We start from the raw sequence: 16,580 nt of genomic DNA on the forward strand, positions 1-16,580 counted from the left end.
AGAGAGGCCCCGTTCATATTCAAGGCGCACTGGCTTCAATCATTTTGCGTCGGTGGCCCGCAGTTCCTCCCCCTGATAGATCGAAGCTGAGATCGAAGTTTTTTTGTGGACTAATTTTGCGAAATTTACTCGTCGGCAACAAGACCGAAAAGTCTGGTCACAACGAGTTGACTTATAACTTTAATAACAACTTCGCGACGAACTCCCGGATGCGAAGGCATCGGTCAGATACAGGTTTGGAAGGCGCAACTTTTATGTATCTGCGATTTTTGGCTAACACGAACAGCTTTCCAAATAATTGGGAAAATAGACGAGTTCCATGTTAACATTTTTGCTGGCAAATTTGTTGTCTGTTGTCATTTTTACTAGCAAATTGCCAAAATTCCCAGTTATAAGCAACGTCTCGTCGCATGAACGGCAACAGTACACAATATGAATGGACTTTGTCGGTCAAAAGTAACAAAAGGAGAGTACGAGTGACTTCAATGCAAATAAATATAAGTTTATTCTACGTTACGCTTTGCGAAGTTGTCTAAAAACGAACGTTGACAATCAGGATAGGTCAGTGTGAACGATAAGGCTGTTAGAAAAAGGAATGCCAACAGTGTATTAAACAGGCACATTATATACAGATAGTAGCTTCGATTTCGCATTTGAACTTGAATTAACGGAATAGGAGAATAGCGTACCCAGTCTGTATTTATATCATAAACTAATAGAACATTCATCCCTTTTTTTGTCGTCGCGTGTCAGTACTATGCAGTTAAGAATAAGAAAATAAACGAATATACTACTCCTAACACAGGACTGGCCTTCAGAGGGCCCCTCGTCACCAACCCACCCACCTCACCTTACGTATTATCCTGTCACGGCGAACACTTCATCACCAACTGACCATTACACATAACAATAAAATAGATTAACACAAAGACAACCACATATTACTTTTAGTCTTAGTATTATACACATATTACCAAGTAATATAGCATATACTGCTATGGTATAGACAATGAAATGAACCAGTTTTATAATCTCTAGCGGCTGTCGAAGAAAACAGGAGAAGATCTTCTCCTCTCGTTAAATAGTTTAAGTGTAGTGAGTCGCTGGTCGCACCGCTTCGATCGTCTAGATCGGCTTCGCTATTGTAGTCCCTATCTGAGCTGACCTGACCGTATGTTTGGCATTTGGTCGTGTTTGCCGGGTCACTCCAGTTGCGGCGGAAATGAAAGCCATCACAGTATTAATATACATTTGATTTTAGATTTTAATGAAGCCGTACAGCGTGTCCGATTGCCCCATATCTGCTGACAGCAGCGGCTACGGCAATGCAAAAATGCGAAACTTCAATAAAAATGTTTGCCACTTCTCGATGTTGTCGTTGCCACCAACCCTGTTATTGCCGAAAGGGAAATACGAAACAGTCATGCTTTGCCAAACATTCGAGTTCTTCTCTCTGAGCTTTTTGTTCAGTGAGTTCGGTTGTCAGGGGATGCGCCCATTGAGAGGCCGGAGCAACAGCTGTGAAGTAGTAGTAAAGACAGCGGCGCCAAAGAAACAGCAAGCAAAAAAGAGGGCGTTGACGCTACCGAAGGTTACGCAGACAGAGGTAACGACCTGATTCGGACAAGTGAGGTTCGACAACGACCGCGGCGAAGATACGAAACTATTTACAGCAGTTAATAACATTTCAATCAGGTCGAGCTGCCCCCACTACCCCATGAACGGTAAAAATAAACAACGCAACGCTCCTCCCCTCGTTCTTTCCACAGGATTGCGTTTCGCTTGCTTACATTTTTAGCCCCTGTTTCCTGACCACTTTCCAGGGAACAACAAAGGAGAGGTGAGCAGAGGAGAAAAAAGAAATGGTCGAGGCAAGCGGGGGAAAGCAGCTTCTTTGCTTTGCTAGGGAACGAGAAAGAGGGTGAAACGAGGGGGAGAAGAACAAAGCATGCTACGGTTGTCATTGTCATCAATTATACATAAGGACAAGGAGGAGTACGCAAGATCACAACAGTGTATCACGGATGCGTACGCTTCCAGCAGACATCTGCACTCAAAGCTGAAAATTATCTCGAATACTTTACAATTTTCTTCTGGTCTATCTAATTCTTGCAATAAAGTCTAGATGAAACATATTTAAATGTGTTTAAAGATCAATACTCATACGTATTACGAATACATGTGAGGGTGTTAGGGTCCTGTTCTCGAATACACTCGTAGGACAATACGAATTGTTGTAAGGGCAACATAATTACCCGAACGAATGTTTCAAATTGTTTTGGATGCGTTTATTTTGACGACGATCTATAGACGAATCGCGAGGGTTCTCGGCTGGTAGGTAGTGAAGTATGAATACAGCAGAATTATAACAAGAACAAGGGCCTGTTTCGAGCCACAGCCCGACACTCGCCGAAACTTAAGTTGTCTGTCGCAGCATCAGTACATGCATTGAGTATATGTTGGAATAATTTGAAGTGTTTACGCGTTGTACACACAATTCGAACGGTAGCATGAGGTGTTGTTATTTAGAGCAGTGTCTCATGCAAATAGGCTGATTAAGGCAATTTTCATAGGACTCGTTAAAATCAGTGAAGCCGTTTGAGTAAACAGTGATACATGTTCGTACATCCTACGCTTTCTTGAAAAAAATACGTTTTCAAGCATAGCGATATTAGATTAGATCGGCTGTCCAGGACCATCCTTGTCCTCAACCCCTCTGAATATGATTTTTGTGCTTTTGTCGTAAATTCTATGAATACTTAGTGCATTTGCACCGGATCACTCGAATTAGGCATGTTTCGTTCATATGTTAGACTAGCGACCTAACGACTTTATACGATTTTTTTGCTCCTTGTGGTTTTTTTCTGCAGGTAAGTAACATTATCCAACTGATTTTCTTTCGGTATAGGTAAAAACTGCTATAACGAGCTGGCCATAGAAATGTTTTCAGTTGTCAGCGTTAGGACTTTAGTTAGCGATAGCTGTTGGTGAAGCCCAAAGCAGCACTGGTCTGGATTTGCTATGCTTTCACTTAATCGTCTTGAAGAGCAAGACACATAGACCCTTTATGTGTGTTTGTTTATAATGAGGTTTGGTCACACTATTGTGGTTTCTGGGTCTTTGACCTGTTAAAATAGTTGTTGTGCGACCCATGAAGGGGGCAGCGACGATGGAGTTCGACTGAGAAAGCGGACAAGAACGAGGTGGAGCGTGGGATGGAGAGATATTGTTGAGAGCTGCAAACGGCTTCTCGGATAGTTTCAAATCTACACTGATAGAAAGAGACCGCGTCCACGTAGTAGAGCATGAATGGTTCAAAGAAGCCACACTGCTCCTCCTTTTGTTTTAGCTTCTAACCTCCTTGAAATCATCTTTAGCGTCTCAAGATTTTTTACCGTATACTATCCAAAAAAACCTCTTAAGCGTTCACTTGCCCGTACTTTGGACTGTAACAAGTTTAAGGGCGGCACACCCCGATGTGAAAATCATGTCAACGAAATGCCCTCTAACTAAACCAGTAAATGATGACAAAAGGAAAAAGCTTTGTAGGACCTTGTGAAACGATACAACCCCGCTGAAGGCGGAATATGCAAAAAATGGCGAAGGTCGCTGAGATCGAGGAATTACTGAACCAGATTTTTCACAGTATGATATAGTTTGGTTCTCTGGTCAATTCCGTCTAGCTGAATCCGGGTTGAATCCTTACTGATTTATTAAATCGATTTCAGCAGACGCCCAGCTCGTCGGTTACAAGCGTCGTAAGAACTAACTAATGGCAACTTCCCGTTGTCTGAACTACCAGCCCGGCATTTCATCACCAGCATTTGCGTTCGCAATTGTGGTAAACCCTCAAAATTCTGCTCATAGTTAGATTTCGCAAAAGGACCTCTTTCTACGTTCCGCGTATTCGAGAAACTCAGGAAGCTGCTTTATCTTATTCAGACACAAAAGAGGACCAACGTTAAGTGGAAGACCGAAACGAGGACCCAATTCGATTAGACGCCCCAGCTGCTGTCGTAACAAAAATTACTATTCAATCAAAACGATAATGCAGAAAAATTGATTATAGAATACTTTTACAAGCTCAAAGCACCGTATTTTTTTTACAATAATATTGATACATTCAATTTAGATGGTAAACATTTTATTAGTATATAGATCTAACGACTGATAGCTTGACGTGTTTGCTCCATGGCTCCGGGGCTGCGGACCGGTACCCGTAACAAGTTTTCAGATCATCGGGGAAATCTGATCTGTTAGTACTCTAATATGCGTATAAGGAAAACATAGAATAAATACACACATTTACGTACATATATTGTTTATTTTCGAGAAATATTGGCTTGTGGTTTTTTCATTAATGGTAGGATGTTGAAGGACCAATAGAAATCTTTTGTTCTGTAGACCTGGTATTCTGCACAATAGTTGGTGCGCTCAAGGTAGGACAGGACCTCAAACCCTGATAAATCACTAGTGAGGATCATTAGAACTTGGACTAGGCCTATTGGCCGAGCGTAGGGTCCAGCATTGAGGGGAAACAATAGGTAAACGGAACTCGCTGTCCATGAAGTACAGCTTTGATCTGTTTACCTATTGTTTGTCATCGTACTAACTGATCCTATTTACTTTTTATATGATGTTCTTCGCAAAACCTTTACGGGATCAGGGCAATATATGCTGCGTGTATATCAACAGCTACATAATTGTCTCTTACTAAAGAAGCTTATCGATCACTGCCATTCTATTTTATGCGACAATTTAGCATGATATAAGCTGCTCGTGATGATCGAATCTACTATTAATTTTAAACCCTAATCAGAGACCTAATTGTAATTAGGTATAATCAGCCATGCGCATACTTGATTGAGCCGCGAAATTTTCCTGCTTTTACATCGAGCCATATGGCGTAAGTGTACTCCTATTTGGTGGCTCATATAATAGTCGACAAATTAAAGCTTGAGAAGATAATTAGTTGGATTATCATTACAAGTAAGAGGCGTAAGATTATACTCGGCCATTAGTGTCTAACTATTTCTGACATGTAACGTAGAGGAAATACGAGGTGGAGTCGCTTATATACGCTCTCTTTGCATTCATTTTAAGATTCCTAAATTTTAATCGAGTCTAACCCTTGCTTGTAGACTATTTGAAAATATTCTAATAATGGACAACTATGCGATCGTAAACTAATATATACGTAAATGTACACTCTGTTACATGCGTTGAGACCTATGGCCTACTCCTGTAGTGTTATGCTAGAATAAAACTAAGGACATGTAGATTTGATGTGCTTTTAAAATTAACGTTTCAGCCTAACGATCGAACGTCCTCGAAACTTAGCATACGCATACGTGCACATACTGGATGCGGCAGCCGAATCCGAAACACCTTTTGATTGAGATTCTCTTTAAAACCTATGTTCCTAGCCATTACCTAATAAGTATCACGCAAAACCTAATCTGCATACGTCAATCTGCGAGATACGCGACAGAAAAAGCTTCGGATATTGATCAAAAAAGCATAAGAGCTTTTTTTTCGATGATTCTGCAAGTCTAATATCGAAATTAACGGCTGTCTTGAAGGCGAGTCTATCTACAGCCTGTCGTGTTACTCTGATACAATCATAATTTGCCTTTTTGTACCTTTCGAGTGTTTCGACGCTTTTAGATCTTTTCATTCAAAGATTCGCTGATCCAAAGAGTCTTTTTGAAGAATATTTGTACTCAATTTTAGGCAAAAATTAAAATCATTACTAGTATCGGATAATGTCTTTGTAGAGTTGCTTGTAGCATGTATTTTAATATATATATATATGTACATATATATATGTACATATATGGTGCTCACTAGTATTTTTAAGTAAAATACATTAGTTTTATCCCTTTTAGCCTGTGTACGCATTAATTTAAAGTCATTCGAATACAAAAATTGAACTACTTGCAACGTTGCTGAAAAGATTAATTTCTTGCCAGTAGAAGGTCACGTGATATTCCATCGAACTACCACCCGCTTGTAACAACGGCTCAACGCTAGATTTTAAAACCTTTCATAGGGAATATGCATGTGCTCTGCATTCATGTGCAGTCTATGCAGCTGCCACACCCAGTTTGTGTTACATGGGCCCTATTCTCCGCCCATTTCCCTTTTGTCGTTTCCTTGTTGGCCTGCTTCACTAACAGCTATTTTTCACCGTGTCCGCGCTAGAGTGGGAAGCTGTAGGAACGTCACGCAAAGAGACGACTCATATAGTGATCATATAATAATGGATAGATATGTGCAAATATACCGGTCGGTGTGCCGTAGGCAAACGTGTTAGTCACCTGCCAGCTGCCTAGTCGGTTGTTAATAGCAAAGTATAGAATTCCGCATGAAACTTATTTAGGCGTAAAATACAGGTAAGTTAATGGACATGAGAAATTTAGGTTGCGTCTCTCTTACACGACTTAGAGGCTTTCTGTCTGGCCAGAGGTAACGAAAGCGGTCCTTCGCCCGACAGATACTCCATCGTCAGGCAGCTTTAGCCAGGGGCACAGGTAAAATACGCTGTATGTAAGGGGGGGGATGAAATAAACGCGCTTACCTCAAGATAGCAACCACACAAAAACAGCCCATACGAGTGCTCAGATAAAAACAGTCACCTAACAACGGTTCTATTTGCTGTTTCTTTTTCAACCTCTAGTAACCAAGAGCAAAACCAAAGCACATTGTACGTCGGACCTATTATCAAGCAGAAAAGTAATTAAAAAAAATAGTTAAATACAGTATAATAATTCTAGGATCCTTCCGTCGTTCAGTCGGTTAAATGCTTGATCTTTCGGTCGCATGGTTTCATCGCGTAGGTTATAGCAGAGCGGATTATCCTACGTTGTCCTCAGAAGGTCTTTGCTGGCTCAGGACGATCATATCAGTCCCGAACGTGTAATGGAACACATTGTTATGTCGCGACATGTCCGTGGCTTTCTTCGGGACCGCAACGCGCAATACAATCGTTTTGTGTAGGACAGTTCTGACTTGGATAAAGGCCAATTTCTGACTCGCACCCGTCATTGTATTCCCTTGTGATACTTTTGACAAGCAATAATTTTCTATTGTGACAGCCCTAGGTGGAATTGCTGCCATATGCTTTAGGCAAGGCAAAACGCTAGAAGCATTTTTTAAACTACTTGTTAATAAATGTTACCTATTGGTAATATTGGAGTTAAACTATTTTTGCTAGCTAATGGTTGAATAATAAAATAAATCCTTCCTCAAATTACTAATTTAAAAATTCTATTTTATACAATAAGTAAAGCTCATAGAAGGATGTCAAATACCGAGTGAGACACAGGTTTTCCTCAAAATTTTTTAATTTAGCCTTGTCTCTTGTTTTATCTTTTAAATGATATAAGTGGCTCATAAATAAACGAGTCTTTTATCTCATTTATTCAGTATCGAACGGGCCGGCTTCTGCTCTAACAGTCGATTGTCCAGCTGGACTTCCCTCGTTGATGCTTAATCTGACGTGACCTTGTCCGTTGAAGGTTTATTTGGAATGAATCCTCTGCTTGCTTAAGACCATTCAGTATCTCATTTTTCAGTTTATTGCTCATTGAATCAGTATATACTTCAGTAGACACACTGAGCGCAACTACTCGTAGATAAGAATGCAAAACGCTAGTCATTTACCAGCACGTGTAATGAGTGCGATCAAAGCCAAATACCCCAAATAGGCTTGTTTAGGTCTACATTGATTTTACTGAAAATTCGCTGAGTCACCGCTAGTACTTTTCTCTCGTTTTTTTTTTCCGTAGGGCCAATAATGTGGGCTTACCTAAAAAGATACAGTTGGTAGAAATGTGTCTTTTTTGTATTTGGTTCATATGTATGAACTTCGTTTCCATAAACTTATCGCAAAACTAAGCTGTTTCAGTCTGAAAGCAAACTCAGTGTCTAAACAAACCCGTTTCACCTGTTCATCTATCGCGGTCATAGTAGGAGATATTTCGTAACGAATACCACCACCCATTTTCAAACCTGATTCAGTTTTGGGACTAAAAGCGGCCACTCTTGGCCACGAAGAGTTCGTAACTGTACCATCTTTTGAATCGATTTGTGATCATAGTTCAGTTACGTCATCTCCGAGGATCTATCTTTATTCTTCTAAATTTTTCTCACTTCGTTTACATCTTATCTAGTACGTATCGAGTTCACTAAACCCCACTGGAAACGCTGATAGAGCGTTAGAAGCGGATCATTGACTCCTATGGTCGAAGAACTTTTCACAATATAGCTATAAAACAAAAATAAAATTTATGTTCAGCTAATTAAACTGTACTGTTACGTATCTCGGCCTTGAAAGTATACTTGACACCTAAAACTTGATTCTGAAAGCCTTAAGTTCTCTTCGCTTGTGGAAAATAGAAATAAAATCATTACATTGTTCTATCCGAAGTTTCATAAAGTTCGTATTTTATATCCACAAAAGTCGAGCTGCAAGCGGGGCCCTAACCCAGCAAGGTGTTGGGTCGGATAATATACGATGAATTTCACTAGCGACTAAGCTATTAGTTCCACACTATATTCGGTTTACGTACCCGGTGGACCTACTAACCCCAGAAATATTATAGTGAATACGCTTAGAACTATGAATGATTATAGACTGTATTTAGTGTTACTTTTTTGAATGTTTCAAATATAGTTATTGGTTATTGGATGACTGATCTAGACTGTACCAGCGTTAAACATTGATTTGACGACCTTTAATTATCTGATTTATATAAATATGACGCTCATCGAGTCGCCGAAAATATATTTAGATATCAGCGTATATTTTACAAAGAAAGAAACAGTTTGCGGACGTTTTTATTAAACAGTAGTAAGCTTTGCTGGAAGTCTGTGCAAATTTTAAGCGACACTCAAGCTCTATCTTTTCCTCAATTTACGTTATCTTCTGAAAATATATTTACCGGAGGAATTTATGCAATATTACCCCTCAAAACTTTTTCCATAATCTATCGGGAATTGACTATCCAACGTATATACTTTGCATTTGACCATTGTGTCTTGGGTGTTTCTGGATACGTGATGACAAAATCCCCTCAGAAAGAGCCCTGTTTCCATCTAGGTTAGTGGAAGTGTTTTCCAGATGCCCCAAGATATTCTTAGATTAAAATCCAGCTCATCTCAATATAATGCGGTTTCTCCCTATTTAGGATTTAGCACGCTGCCGTTCAGTGCGGAGTCTTTGTTATTGGCTAATCGATTGTCACTTTCTCGGCTACTGGCAAGTATATAACTTTACACTTCACACTCCCATTGATTTCTTTCTGTTCGAGGTAAACGTCGCACTCTATAGCTGTGTAATGCGGCTCGCATAGAGACAAAATACAGGCGATCAACGTCTACGCCTCACCCTAGAAACCTATGTTAAAGAGTACGCTCTGATGTTTTAGCCTTTCTGAATGATGTATGTGAAAGTGAGACCAATGATGCAAGACGCATGGTATTTCCGAAATCAGAATGAACATTCCTCCAACGTAGGATTTAGCAATAAGTATTACTATTGAATTTTATAAAGGATTTCTCTGCGTCACCAAATATCCCTTTGATATATTCTGTTCCACCGAAACGTCAATCAAGCAAACGTACTGCAAAAATTAGCACGACTGATTATACTCAATAATGGAATAAAGCTGACTCAACTTCGAAGCTTACCGCAAAATATTTTTATGGATTGTGAACACAAAACGGTTTCTCAGGTTGCCCCTGATCTAGTACCTTATATTTTTTAACACGAGTTACCCCTGCGCTCTTTCTCCTTTGTTTCCTCCTCTCATCCCCCATTGCCCAGAGAGCCAAACAGAACCAGGTATCCCTAGGTTTAGCCTCCTGAACCGAAAAAGCTACATGGAAATCAAGAAGTCATCTTTTTTTATAACTATATTTTGCTTTTTCTGAAACAATCACTTGTGGCCTCTTTGTTTTTGCGGCCCGTGTTTTACGGTAACTTTGATACCAAAGAAAGTGTCAAGCTTTCCTCATTTCTCAGATAAACCTTAACAGTTTCTTGGTTCACTCATATATTGTCATGCCCTTTTCGTGATACTGTGATTTTTCCTACCATGACAAAAGTTAAACCAAAAAGGTGGCACGGTATTTTCTATGTCTTTTTATTTTATGAATATTATATTTAGGCTGACCTACCTGAGCGTACAGCAAACAATGTCTTCTTTTAAGCGCCTAAAATATATTTATACTATAGCCATCATATCTTTACTCCTTGCGTGTATTTGAGCATAGTCCTGATAAGGTGGCACACTCGTATCCACATATGTGTATAAACATTTAAAACGCAATAAGGTTCGTTATTTTGTAGGTTTTTAAAATCACATGTTTTTAACGGTTTCTTAAATGGTACAGATCAGAGTCCCAACAAACATATAATGATGGCTAAATGAACTTGCTAAAACCAGTACTTAATTTGCCCTTTAACGTAGCGTTTCGACTATCTCAGGCAATAATAAATAAAAATAAAAGAAATCCGTTCCGTGATATTATAGAATAGAAAAGATATAGAGGAATGAGAAATATAGATATCTATATAAAACCATAATTTTCCAGAACAGGAAGCCATCGGCGGACTCTGTTAATACAGTCTTGAATTTCTACGATAGTTGTCAACAGACATTCAAAGCGACAGTTTGACAACGGAAAAGGTCGTTTCGGCTTGAGCACCATCATTTTCCACAGGTAAGCGGGCGCCCATGTGCCTGCGTTTCTCCCTACTTAACTACAGAATTTCTTAGTAGTGCTAGTTGCCCTTTAGAGTAAGTAAGCTCTCTTAAATAATGACTTTTATGGGATATTTGTGTAAAAGGCACACTACTGTAGTAGGCTGAGGAAAAATATTAACGTACATGTATGTATGGATGACAATTTTTAGAGAAGGTGCGAAACTGTTGGCTTCACGTCAGTGGAGCTAGGAACGAGCTATTAAACGAGGATTGTCTACCTTATGCATCGAATTACAAAAAGGCCCATGAGGGAGTTACCAAAAAAAACGCAAGAGATATCTCTTATTAAGTTATGCGCGAAGTGCGCTGTTCATTTTGAATTCAATCTCGTATCATGTCAGCAGATACTCTAAGTGGATCCCGGTTTTTTTTCAGTGCTATGGATCATAGTAGTTCGGACATGTAATTTGCGGAACGTAAATTTATTGCCAAATGGGAAGGCATATATACGAACTCAGCATTTTCGCCTTGGCTATAGTCTCGTCTTTGAGTTTTACATACAAAGCATTTGTCATGGTCACACACTTAATCGAGCAAGTATATTACACGACTAAATAGAGACTATTGATCAAAAATGACAATTATGTTTTTCCTTAGATTTCTTAAGAACTTCGATAGCTTGCTTGCTGTGCATGATCAATTAACGCAAGCGAAGAAGCCTCCTTGGGCAGCTATCGACGGCACTGGAGCAATGGTAGTTTTTGCTATGGTCGAATGACGTATACGCATATGATTTCTATTGTCGATGGTTCGACAGGCCAAGACTGCAGGCATCAAAACCTTTCCTTGTAGTCGATAGGAATATATTTTGAATGCTACGGCTCGTTCAGGGAAGACCTCGTTAGAATCATCTGGTTAATTTCTAAACCTAACATCATGGCACCATTCATTTGCTAGAAAGCGTTTGCTTAACTTCGTATACGATGATCTAGTGATCAGTAAACTCATTCAAGTAAAGCTGTTTTTTTTACTTGCGTTACCCCCCGTTCTAGAGCGTCCTCGAGTAATATTCACTGAGACACTGTGCGATCTGGCACTCGGCTACCGAGCAGGGTCCCGGCTGCCCTAATATGCAGCATAGAACAATTTTCAATAGATCTTGTTAGGGGCGTTTTCTATTTTGCGGACATCGGCAATACATGTTAAAATTACATATAATTTCCAGCTTTATTTGAAGCGGACCGATGCCCTTGACCCATTCATTACAGCAACCGGCTTTTATTAGGTCAACTGTACAATGCAGTTGACTCACAAACGCTGGCGAAATTGTCTTGCTAACGTAAGACTTACCCTCGTTCTACCCAGAAATCGATTCTAGCTGCATCGTCTAGCTAACTTTTTTCGTAATAGAACAACTGCTTTATTAAGTGACCCGATTGAGCTCTTGGCAAGCTCTATTTACATGTAATTAAATATCGACTTCTACTATGTCGTTATCGGCTTCCCCGAATCCGTTTGTCGTACTTGATAAATTAAAATTGTCCATTTAAAAAAAAAAACTATTTTGTCTAGAGAAAAATAGACCAGAGCTGACTGTTTCAAATCCCACCAACGGCACATACTACAATGTGACAGCAACCTATGTGGATAATTTTTTTTGGCTCTCGAGCGGATTCTCCAAATATAGTAGACTTCGCTAGAAAAACGGCATGTTTATATTGGCGTTCCATTTTCCGCCCTTAATGTTTACTAGTTAGACCGACTAATGTCGATGACGCCAAAGCATTGCTTGATTTTTTCACAATAATCACTTGCAGGGTTCTGTGACCCTTAAAAGCGGGCAAAGTGTTTCATTTTCGACGCGAGAAAATAGTCTTCGAAAGTATCCCATCTTTACTAGCAATTATCCGCAAGCGTTTCTTCATTCTCTCCTTGACAAGTTTTTAGAAACGTTTTTTTTTTTTTTTTTTTTCTCGCTAAGCCACATTTCATTTACTATTCGAGGATGAGATCTTAACAGTCGTCTGTGATCGCTCACATTCGATGGCCAATTTTTGCTCTCCAATTGACCTTCGCCCCGCAGTTGTTAGTTGACGTTTCTACCTTAAGTGCATCACCATCACAGATAGCCACGGTGCCGTTGACAGAATAATCAACGAACGTTATAATCCGGTTACACACAAAATTCGCGCGACAAATTACTACATCTTCTGCGCTGAACTCGTAAGGTGGTCGCAATGAAACGTTACGTTGATTTTTCGGCGGTAATATAAACGACGCGAGCTGAACTACTACTACTAATATACTTGTTAAAAACGGTCGAAAATGATGGGCCCTATAGACAAGTACTCTTTTACAATGACGCGATAATTGCTAACTATTTATATAAGCCTGACTTTATAAAGTGCACGTACATTTGAGCATCTTCGTTATCTAATATTTACAGATATTTGAAATCCTCTTATATTCCATAGGGCAATGATATAGTTTCTTCGTGTCAATTTATTCAATTTCTCTAAATACTCATTGTATGACCTAATAGAACTTTACAGTACCTTCTACACAACATGTGTACATAATCTGCCTCCATTGTCCTTCCCATTGCGGTCCTCCATTGTTCTTCTCGCGCTTCTGCCCGCCCTACCATCTCCACAGTAAACCAACAATTATTAATGGATTGTTTTTGGTTTTTTACGCATGGCGGTAGGGGACGCTATAAATGATCGAGCAACGCAGCTATTTTCGAATTATAGGACAGCAATAATTATAATGCTCATTATATTATACCACATTTGATATTCCATTCAAATTCCACATTCCGACCCTCTTGCCTCCACGTTTTCTCTTCGTCAGCTTTTTGATTTTGATCAGTCTGACTGGAGGATTTACCGACCCCCACAGGCAGACGCCTAGACTAAGATCCTCCGCGTCGAAATAGTGGGACAGGGCCATTTCCCACAGCAGTCGAGCTTCTGCAACAGTCAGTTGGTAGAGGACAAGGAGTGAAAACGTTAAGATAGCGACGCATAAATTAGACCGGGTTCTCAGACAGGGAATGCACATGAGACCTATTCCAGCCTGAAGAAGGCTATGTCGATGGCGTTGAAGAAAAGTTGTTCGATCGTCCTCGTGTTGTTGTTGTTGTTCGCTTACTGGGTCATGGTCAGGGAAAAGCGGTTTTTTCAAACATAAATCAGGTTTTACCTTCATTTCTCTGCTGCTGCTGGTGTCCCGCCTTTCTGGATAATTCTTTAATTCCATTTGCTTTTCAATTTTCGTGGATACTATCGACTAGCACACTACCAGAAGAGCTACAACAGCTGCACTAGCTAGTAAGAGTGCTAAGCGTAAGGGGAAAAATAGCGATGAAAGTGGCAGAAAGCGAAATAACTGGATTTTCGAAACGATCAAAACGTTACGCTTTAATAATCCCAAACGAGTGATTGGATTGACTTAATTAGGTCACAAGAAGTTATTTGTGACTAGTGAAGCGGGAGAGCTCAGTCCCTTTACAAATGTCCTGCCTCAATGTGTCTCCTGGCTTAATCCGGTCGCACAATAGCAAAGATTAACTCATGACAGGTAGTGCTTGTGGCCTCACGGTTTTAATATTATAGGTATGAGGTAGCAAATAAGACGTCGAAAGCTTGTTGTAACTTAAAGGCTACTTCTATTATTGCTACAAATTGGGCTAATGGAAAATGGCGCAATTCTAATCTCATCGGAGATTATTTTAGCACTATACGTTAAAAATCTCGTTTTGCAAATAGCTAATAATATCTAAACAGGGATGCTTGTTTTTTGGTAATTCTGTTTTCTTAAAACGAATTTTAGAGCTATTTGTATAGCTTAGAGTATTTATAGCTTGTTTACTAAATATGACGAAACAGGCCTGTTTCATCATTCAATAGAGTGGACAGTGAGGCGACAAAAAGCAAAGCGTTAGATACGATACACTCAAATATACATATATATGTTTCCAGGGTATACGTAACGGTTTCATTAACAAAAATAATAATAAAAAAGGAGCGCAGATCCGCGGACGACTCTTTGCGTTCTAATATTTAAGAAACGGAGCACCGTAGCCATTGATAAAGGCAGGTCTCTTTAAGTTAGAGTTTGGTCCAGGAGGTAGTTTATCCTGATAGCTGAGAAAATAGGCGTAAACTATACTTTTGTAGCCGAAAGGAAACGCGTATCCTGTTCAGGTTGCTTATCGTACGGCTGCGCATAGCTCCTAAAGGTAATCAATTTGTTTTTTTTTCGATTGTGTGATCGGCAGAATCCATAAAACGAAGCTAATAAATGGCTGCTACTCGCGTTTCTTCGAAAAGTGAACTGATGTCAAGAGTAATAGCCTGGCTAACACTTCACAGAGGACACGTCAGTAGTGCTCTGGATGACCGAGGTGCAAGCCATATATTCCAATAATACGATCCGGATCAGACAATTATAAACCGATACAATTGTTAATAATGCCTCAAGCAATTATATAGCAATACGAATACAAGGATGGCTAGGATGAAGAATTCCACCCTGGGAGCAACGTTTAGATCTGTCGCCCGCTTTGGAAACTGTTATTGCCAATGTCCAGTGGGCTGGACTAGCATTTTTCTACTTGACGTTGCATACAATTAGCAAGATTCAGCGCTACGATATGTATTCTTAAGCTGTTAATATAGGCCGGCTTGATTTGTGATCTTGGCTTTCGCTCTGATCTATTTAATCTCCGTTTGATACAACGAATAACATAATATTGCTTCTTAGAATATATCAGAAGAACAATTACCTTTCGGCTTTGAACAGCAGTAATACTTTCTACTAGAACGAATCAACTGAAACGTCTTGTTACGTGCACGGCGGGACGAGATCCTATTTTCACTATTCACTATGGAGAAACACGCGACAAAGAATAATGGAACCTGCATTTAGCCCTACTGCGCTTAGTTCGACAACAGACAGCAGTGTAACCTACGTTTTGTCGGGTCATCCATCTACTTCTATACATTTGTACTTCTATACGATCAGTACAACAGAGCTCGGCCTCACGGACGACATTCTAGCTAACGACGGATCGCAGCGAACGTACTAAATAGCTAATGTATATCCTCAAATCAAACAGCACCAGTTTACGGAATTAGATAGTTTTTACTTTAAAATGAGTAGTGTTTTGCCAGCATTTAGTAGGTGGCGTTTCCTATATACTACTAACGATGTTAATAATAATAATGGCATCAACGCATTTGCTTTTCTAGCATATGCGTCCTTCATCCAAGAAAAACATGTAATAGCAATTGGCCTAGCAGAGCTTTTGCGCCTAAAATTCGACTGTCGATCGACACACCGATGTAGTTGGACATGATGATAAACTATTGGTATTATACTAGAATCGATAAATCAACTGTATCAGTTAAGCCGAGGAACTTAGCCAAGAACATACTTACTTACCAAAGTTCGAGGCTAGCTGATATGCAAACCCTTACGAACAAATTTAATACGTAAAAAAAGTTAAAACACACATTGTGTCAAAATAGGGCAAATTCATTCGATACAACATTTATGCAAGGCCATCGTTTTAACTAACTTCTCATTGGTACATGCCTTCGATATTTGTGCCACGCTGGATTTCTAATGATTATTATAATCAAGTTTAAATAACACTGTAGGACATATGTTTACGGGTGAGTTCTGCCACTGTTCGGACTTCAATCCTGGGCTGAAAAGCTAAAATGACGTCAGCGTAAGTTATTAAGTATTGGTATACGTTAAGTAACGTAACGTAACGTAAATGACGGCCATCGCAACCTTTTTCTTCTTCTAGTTATATCACAGATAACGAATCTAGACATTTCGTAGTTACAAAGCTAC

The 16,580-nt window shown here is 39.6% G+C and overlaps 1 long non-coding RNA gene across 2 annotated transcripts in view; it reads left to right on the plus strand.

Moving 5' to 3' along the window:
- LOC147758615 (uncharacterized) overlaps positions 1–5,623 on the plus strand; it is a 38,128-nt gene extending 32,505 nt beyond the window's left edge. The window contains exon 4 of one of the 2 annotated variants that reach the window (XR_015316916.1): positions 3,732–5,623. This is a non-coding gene — a long non-coding RNA (uncharacterized LOC147758615). Of the gene's footprint in view, positions 1–1,823; positions 2,142–3,731 lie in introns of those variants that run through there. The other variant, XR_015316921.1, reaches the window with a different exon arrangement.
- The last annotated feature ends 10,957 nt before the right edge of the window (positions 5,624–16,580 follow it).

The sequence above is a fragment of the Varroa destructor genome, unplaced genomic scaffold, assembly GCF_002443255.2.
Source record: "Varroa destructor unplaced genomic scaffold, Vdes_3.0 BEIS01000001.1, whole genome shotgun sequence".
NCBI lineage: Eukaryota > Metazoa > Arthropoda > Arachnida > Mesostigmata > Varroidae > Varroa > Varroa destructor.